Raw genomic sequence first — 8,265 nt, 5'->3', positions numbered from 1 at the left:
ATATATATATATATATATATATATATATATATAACTGAATGGTAGCAAACCCTTTTACAATACAATGCTTTACGCTTAATACGTCTTTAATTTTTTTTTTAACTTATGAAAGTCGTTTTCAATACTTTAAATCTCCATTTCAATTATGTGAAACCAATATGATATGAACCATGCTCAATATTTTTACCTCATCTTTGTTTCTCATCATTCTCAATTTTTTGTATATAAAGAGATGTAGAGGGTGTACTAAAAACCAACACGGTGACATGTCTGAGAGTAAAAGAAACAAAATTTAATGCTTGGTAGTTTCATGTCATTTTCTTTGTAATAAATAGATTCAATCAAACTAAAATTTACATAAGAACTTAAAAGACGGTTAAATTCATCGTTTTTTAATAAAAATGCATTCTTCTTGGATCTTAATTTGTAGATTAATTATATTAAGCAAGTTTGGATACGTTTTTTGAGGATGTACAAGAAAAAAATAGGCGTAATAAGGTTCTCAATATGGGCTTAAAAACGGTTAAATCCGTTGGTGAAGAAAAAGGCGTCCACCTTTTTGAACGTTAAAAAAACAGTAGGCGTTATAGTGAGCAATGTGACCATAGCTTTGTGGTAAGAACGCTTTGACGTTCAAGAACCTTCGAGTACTGGTCACTACCACCTTCTTTTCTTCTTCTTCTACCATCTCCAATCTCAAACTCTGAGTCTCCGTTTCAACATGAGAGGCATTCTCAAATGCCTTTTATTTTTTCCACCTATCTCATTTCGATTTAAGTCCGATTTGCACACAGATCTCAGCAACATATTCAATCTTTATTTTTTTTTCATTTTCAGTGCTATGTAACAGCATCAATCTTTGCTCTTTAGTTTCTTTTATGTAAAGAGAGTATTCAATTATTCTACCAATCTAAAATGATTCCAATTGCCTTGGACAATGCCTGAGTATATTCTCCCGTTGATGCTCAACAGCACTCTCTTTAAAAGCCATATAAGAATCTACTCTACAACCCTATGAATCGTCTACACATCTTGTCTCTTGCGGAATCTCACTTAATGTGTAAACCCCTTTACTAAATTCTCGAATAGTATCTTCTTATTAAAAAAACCCGAAAGTGTCTGTTTCGAGGCTTAAGGACACGACACGATCAAGAATTCATTTTATTGTCATTAAATTATTAGTTACAAGTGATTTTTAATTAAGTAACAATCATCATTACCACAAGTGTGACTGAATATTTGGGCGAATCTACACTATGTAGAAAGGGGGCAGCTGCCCCCACTAAAATCTCCAATTTAATTTTATGTTAAAGGGAAGCCAAATATTCGGTAGTTTATTTGGTTCAAACTTTACTTATGCCCCCACTCAACCGCAGCTCAATTTACCCTCTGCCCTCTTTTCCACATTTTTTTCTTCTTATATTTTTTTTTTTCATTTCTTTTTATTCAACTTTTTCTTGATCCGTCAAATTTCTTTTTTTTCCTTCAGATTATTTTTCTCTTCATATTTTGTTATATTTCCTTTTCTGATTCCACCTTTCATCTATATGCCATATTGTTTTCCATTTTTACTTCTTTCATTTTAGTTCTTTTCTATTCAATTTTTTTTCAACTATTTGTTATAATAAACACTTAGACTATATTTAAGTTCTAAGCAAAAAAGACTATATTTAATTTTATCGTTAGCTGGATTTATCTCATCTTCTTAGGCTACAAAAATATATTCTTCACATATTTTTCTTAAAAAACATTAAACTCATAATTGGTATTAAGATAATATAAATGTATATTATATTTAAATGTGGATGAGAAATTAGTTATTCTTTGAAGAATTAATCAGATTTTTACCCAAATATCGGGTTGACAAAGGAAAGTAGGGAAATATTAAGGTTGAAATTTTGTAAATGAACATAATAAAAGAAAATGATGCGAGTTCATCCTAGTACAGTTATATAAATACTTTTATGCAGAACATTGCAAGTTGACAACATTTGTGGTTTTGTGGTGGTCTTTCTCGTGTGTTGATTGATATTACAACACCCCCCCCCCCCCCCCCCCCCCCCCAATACGACGATTAAGACCACATTCAATATAACAAAAATTTGTGCCCGCTCTTGATTAAATAAACAATTATCTTGTTTAGGAGACCCTAATCACCCATTACGAACTTGGACTCGATCCCGGTCGCAAGTCGCAACCAGATAAGGCCAAAAAAGAACAGAAGTAAAAATAAATGCAAACGATATCATACAACCATTCAAAGCGGTGGACATTGGACACAACACATAAGACTTTGGATCAACGAGACACAACCAAAACAACACAACGACCATCAGGAAAATCAGAGTGAATGAGAGGACCGGACCCACTTAGTAAATAAAAAAGACTAAAAGGGTTTTTCTCAGTTTTCTCTCTCTCTTTATCATCATCATCATCATATATATTTAAAGTTGCTTCCTTGACCTCTCTTCTGTCCAATCACAAGACTTGTGATTGATCCTCTTATATGGACGGCGACGAGCTCCCTTTCGAGATGGGTATTGCCGTTTACGCTAAGGGAACGAATAAGTTCGAGTTTTGACCCGGTTTTGCTGGACTCTGGTTACGATCCTATCTGGGATGCTATTAGAGAAGAAGCAAAGCTTGAGGTTCTCACTCACTTTATCTGCATCATCGACTTCTTGTTATGGGTTTGAGTCTTCATGTGTCAATCTACAGTTTCAGTTTACTTTGTTATTTGATTTTACAGAACAATTTGTTTTTTAGTAGTAACTGTGTTCATTAGGGTTTTAGAATAAGTCAAACTTGTTTCTTTTGTTGAAAGCTTTGACATTTAATCGGACCACCATAGGACTCGAATGTTCAATCCCTCCAATGATCATATCATCACACATAGACTTCATCCAATAACAAAGTAATTGAAAATTGTTTCATATGAGGAAGAAAGTTGGAGAATAGTGCTAGTGTTGTTCTATGACATTTCTATAGGTGGTGCTGCTGCTTTTAATTGTGGAGTGATGAAAATTGTTGTGGTTATAGGCAGAGAAGGAGCCTATCTTGAGCAGCTTCTTGTATGCTGACATCTTAGCACATGAGTGTTTAGAGCAAGCTTTAGGGTTCGTCCTAGCCAACCGTCTCCAAAACCCAACCTTGTTGGCTACTCAACTCTTGGATATATTTAATGGTGTTATGATGCATGACAAAGGCATTCAGAGATCGATTCGCCATGATATTCAGGTAAAAACACTCAATATAATACCCATGTGAAAAGACATGATCTATGTTGCTGTTTTTCTTTCTTATGTGTCTCAACAATGATTCTAGGCATTTAAAGACCGGGACCCTGCTTTATAGTTCTGCTATTTTACATCTGAAGGTAACTAACTCTCTACTTGAGTCTTTAAAGCTAAAACATCTCTTCTCTCTTTTTTTTGTTCAAACTGAAATTTTCATTAGTGGGCTAAGCAATGTTTGAGGCCTATAAAGCTTGTTTAGCTACAGCATCAGCTTTAGAATTAGACAATCTAGGAATAAAAATAAACTTTGACGACTTGAATGCAGGAAGAAGATGGTAGATATCTTGAAGGACGCCATAGATCTCCAGGTTCATCTCCCGACGGTTGATGATGTTGATTAGAACTTGAGAGTCTGAGAGGATTAGTATGGAGTCGATCCCACAAGAGAGAGCAGAGTTTAGAGCAGCCAAGACCGCTAAGGATTCTGCAAATAGGGGCGATGAGACAAAGGCTGCGATCGCTGAGTGTTCAGATGGCGAAGCCGGATCATCAATAATCCAACCAAGACCTGCTTGTCCAGAGGCAGGGTTCCAAGCTGCATCGGTGAACACTGGACATAGTCCAGCATGAGAAGGGGGTGGTTCCGATCTGATCAAAGGCTTCGGCACTGAGGTTGATGGAGGTTGGGCCAGAATCCATTCTCGGGCATCAGTTATGGCTTTTTGCACGGTTTCTTCTGGAGTGAAATTGCGATTCTGGAAGGTGAGTTGATTTCTTGAGATCCATAGTGACCAAATAATCCAAGAGCTTAGTGTTCCTGCATCAATTCCAGAAGGAGGAAGAGAGCTGATTTTTCTTACCCTCTCCCATGCCTCTTGACAGGTAGTGAAGGAGTCTGTGTTGATCGTAGTCGCTAGCGGAGCAAGCTCCCAGACCTTCGCTGCGTATGGGCATTGGAAGAGAAGATGGAGGATCGATTCTTCTGTATTACATCGCTTACAGAGAGGGGAGATAGGAATGCTGCGAATAGCAAACTGCTCTCCAACAGGTAATGCATTTTGTAACGATTTCCAAATGAACAGTTTCACTTTTTCAGCTGTTTTTATATTCCAAACGTTTGCAAGCCAGTTACAAGGAGTCGCTTGAACCATAGGAGTGTCCCCCTCTCTCTCCTCTGAGAGTGTCAGGTAGCCTGAGCATGTAGAGTACTCCCCAGACGGGTTCTTGAGCCATACAAGCTCATCAGGTAGTCCATGTTTGCTTGGTCGTATACGTTGGATTTGTTCTTTGTGGAATGGTAGGATGAGGTCCAGTTTTCCTAAATCCCATTCTGTTGAATTTGGTAGGAATAGGTCAGCGACACATAGCGTTTGATATTGCTCCGGTACTGGTTCAAAAGGTCTGCGTTGCTCGCTGAAGGAGAGCCAAGGGTCGTTCCACATCTCTTCTCTCAAATGGAACTATTTTGTTGTTGTACAGGGCTATCATGCTTTGCAAGCATACAGGGTTGCACATAAGTTGTGGAACCAAGGGCGGTCACTGTTAGCTCTTGCATTGCAAAGCCTAATAAGCTAGGTACTTTTACTTATCATTTGTCTTTTGGTTACTACATTTCAACTCAAATATCTGATGTACACTTGTGGGTTTCAGTTAAAATCAAAAGAGAAGCTAAGAATCTCAGCTAAGAGACTGAGATTAATGATAGTCTTAAGTGCATTCTCTCTTATTTTTCTAATTATTTTCTTTTTCTTTAAACTGAAGAATTTCTTTACAAACCATTGTTGGAGGTATTCATAAGTGCCTATAATTATTAGGATCTGTAGTTGTTTAAAACGATGCAATAATAATAACATCAAAAAGTTGCGGTGAATTAAACTCAAACAAATCTATATCATCAAGTACGACAGGTCGACTATTTTTTTCTGTTTGATATAGTTTGTAATCATGCTTTATAAAAAAAATAGTTTAAGCAGGTAATGATTATTTTAGTTATCATTGTTACCTTTTAATGTACAAGTGATGATTTAAAAATGGGTCGAGTTGTAGATGGTGCCTATCTCAGTACATTTAGTTTTCTCCGAAACATGTAACCGGCTATCGTAATAGACTTTTAAATGGGTTACTGGAGGCCCATTGTGTACCCCTAAATACTATGGGGGTAAATGTTACTTTCTGAAGTCACTGGCTTGTGTAATACTTGAATATGAATATATATCCAAGCATAGGTATGGGAATCGAGGTACTTGTGAATATATCCAAGCTTGAAAAATATCAGACAGTTGTTTCATGTTTGCAAAGATATAAATAGCATTGCTCCCGATCTAGGTTGCAGAAAGTTTTTTAATAAAAAGCGAAACATGAAAAACAAAACAAAAGGGAAATGGTAAATGCATCGAGTTTGTAATGCAGGGAAAGATAATTTGGCAACGCCGGCTTGCTACACTTCTGGCATTCACTCATGGTGGCGTCTGTGTCTCTTCTCTTTCTGTCCAAAGCCCGAGAGTATTGGTTGATCAAGTTCTATCACTTTTGTAGCCGCACATGTAAAGAACAAACATTTTAAATAAATCATTACCAAAACTTGATATTTAAAACATAGACCAACAATGACTTTAAGTTAAGAATTTTGGCCTTGTCTTTTCTTTTAAGAAACCTCATAGAATACATAAAAAATAACTTCCAATTGCAATTTTGGTCACTACTCATGGCAACTTTTTTCTATTGAATAATAGTGCATATGAAAACAGATAAAGAAAATAAAATTATGTGTCGGATAGTTCCAAAATACACAGTTTCAGAACAGAAACTTGCTAGAAACCTGCAAAATGTGATATCAATTCCCAATCATGAGTAGTAGAAAATATAAGTAAAAACTATAAAAGTAACAAACTTGCTGTTACTCCAAAAAATTAAGGATACCAAGTGGTCTAAAGTTGTGTTTCAATCACTACAAGTAAGCTGCATGAGAGCATAATCAAATGCTTGAAATTACCATGGTTCTATATGATGCAGATCCACAGACTTCACTCTCTCAAATCTTTGAGATAGTTCTTTCTGATTCAAGAAAACATACATTGAATCATTAAACACAGTCAAAACCATAGTGAATGATCTAAAAGAAATCTACAAAATACAACATGAATATAGTAAAACAATACCTTGATCTCAAGTCTGAGAAGCTGTTTCAACAAAAAGACAGAAACCAGTAGTCTATGTTGCACACTTATACTCCAACTTTAATACTGCATCACACCCTAAACAAATACTCTGTTTATTCAAGTATCATTTAGTGTGTGTGTGTGTGTGTGTGTGTGTGTTTTCTACACTGAGAGGACTCTATGTTTATTCAACTATCATTTAGTGTTTGTGTGTGTGTTTATAAACTGAGAGGTTCGGAAAATGAAAAAATCAAAACATAATCTTACATGAGCTTCTTCCTCTTGAGCTTTCATAGACCTGAACATGGCTTGGACCTGCACTGCAGATTTATCGAGACGCTCCCTCTGGAGGGTCCCCATTTAGTTCTTAGCTGACCATCTGGAGTATTAAATATTGTTTCTGACTTCTGAGCTACAGATCACTATAAATACGAACAATCAATTTTTGAAGGTTTTAGCTCACACCTGTTATTTTCTGCAGGGCTTGAGTACTGATCTGTGAATTGGGGTGATATGCGTTCTGTCTCTCTTCTTCATATACTTCATTGTGCATGATACAAAGGGTCTCACTTTATAAAAATGTTTCTCTTCTTAACTTCATTTTTTCAGTACTGCTTCTGTCTTGAAGCTATGATTGGCAGACGTATGAACCCCACGTGTGTTGTCATTCCCTCACAAATCTGTGTTTCAAAATATCACCGTAAATTTGTCAAAGAGGAAAAATAATTCTTAACTTTATTATTGCATCATGTTTTGTAACAGATCATGCTAGTAGTAGTAGTCTGCATCATTTTGAGGTCAGCTTACTTGGAGAGACAGGAAGATGAGCTAGAAAAGCTTGCACAGGAAACATATTAATGGGGTTTGAAATCTTGAGCCATCGCCTTGGTTGTTGTGGCCAGAGGTAAGCCTGCAAATAGGATCTAAAAGCACGATCTCTTTTAATCAAAAAGGTAACCAATTGCCACGCAATTCATCAAGCAAGCTGAGCTCACACACTCATACGCAGCATCTGGAATGCTTTTTTATAAAATGAAAAAACGAAAATAGAATAGGCTTAAACTGAAGAGAAGGGAACACAAAAATGCATACGCAATTAAGGCTCACATCAACTATCTTCAGCCTTGATTTCGTCTGATACCGAGAGAACTTAAAAGATTCATGTTCCAAGATTCAAACTTTAATAAAGTAAATGTTGGGACCTCTCAAAAAAAACTTGTCAATGTTTTCTTGTGACGGGATGATACCGGATTTCACAGCTTGTGAATTTTCCGGTGGATTTCATGGTCGTAGCTGTAGCTTCTCCGATTGGCCTGAATTTTCAAATACTTGTTTGATATATACATAAGATTCGAAGAAAAAGGAAGATATTGTGTGTTGTGTGATTGTAATAATTCGAAGAGAAGCCATTGATCCAGATATTTCTGGTTTGGTTTTGTTTATCTCACGGTGGGTAAACATCCACGTGTCAGGTGTCTCTTTAGACTTGGAAAGCAAAAGGCGATGTAATAGTTAGAAATTTCCTTCACAAACGGGGATTACATGTAAGAGGAAGATAATCAACACACACTTACTTATACTATTTTCTTCTTAAAAATAACTAACTCTTTTATCTTTATTATTAAGCCTCACACCATGTCTTCTGGAAGAGGAGCTGAATGCGCCGCCGTCACCGGAGCTACCGCCGCCTTCTCCTTCACCGACCACTCGCAAGCTTAAAGCATTTTTTGACGTAGTAGCCGAGGACAACAAGGACCAAGCATACGGCGAACCCTGCCGCGAAAAACACGCTTCGCTCAGCCCTGGTGTGAACGTTCGTCGTTGGATATTGTGGACAACCGGTTGTCATCGTAATCCAAGAGTTTGAAAAT

General features: G+C 36.6%; 1 long non-coding RNA gene and 1 pseudogene across 4 annotated transcripts; one reads left to right on the top strand and one right to left on the bottom strand.

The window, feature by feature from the left end:
* Positions 1-2,292: 2,292 nt before the first annotated feature.
* Positions 2,293-3,475, top strand: LOC108808785 (serine acetyltransferase 2-like; annotated as a pseudogene).
* A 1,995-nt stretch (positions 3,476-5,470) lies between these two features.
* On the bottom strand, positions 5,471-7,801 carry LOC108806908 (uncharacterized). 4 transcript variants are annotated; one of them, XR_008936119.1, is made up of 7 exons: positions 7,487-7,801; positions 7,202-7,317; positions 6,860-7,074; positions 6,662-6,773; positions 6,395-6,490; positions 6,229-6,290; positions 5,471-5,762 (listed from the first exon to the last, which is right to left on the bottom strand). It is a non-coding gene; the product is annotated as an uncharacterized LOC108806908 (long non-coding RNA). The 4 variants fall into 4 exon arrangements; XR_008936118.1 differs by having other exon boundaries at positions 7,502-7,800; XR_008936117.1 differs by having other exon boundaries at positions 7,202-7,799.
* Between the last annotated feature and the right edge of the window lie 464 nt (positions 7,802-8,265).

Source organism: Raphanus sativus, chromosome 6 (genome assembly GCF_000801105.2).
Source record: "Raphanus sativus cultivar WK10039 chromosome 6, ASM80110v3, whole genome shotgun sequence".
Lineage (NCBI taxonomy): Eukaryota > Viridiplantae > Streptophyta > Magnoliopsida > Brassicales > Brassicaceae > Raphanus > Raphanus sativus.
This window is presented reverse-complemented; position numbering and strand designations above follow the sequence as displayed.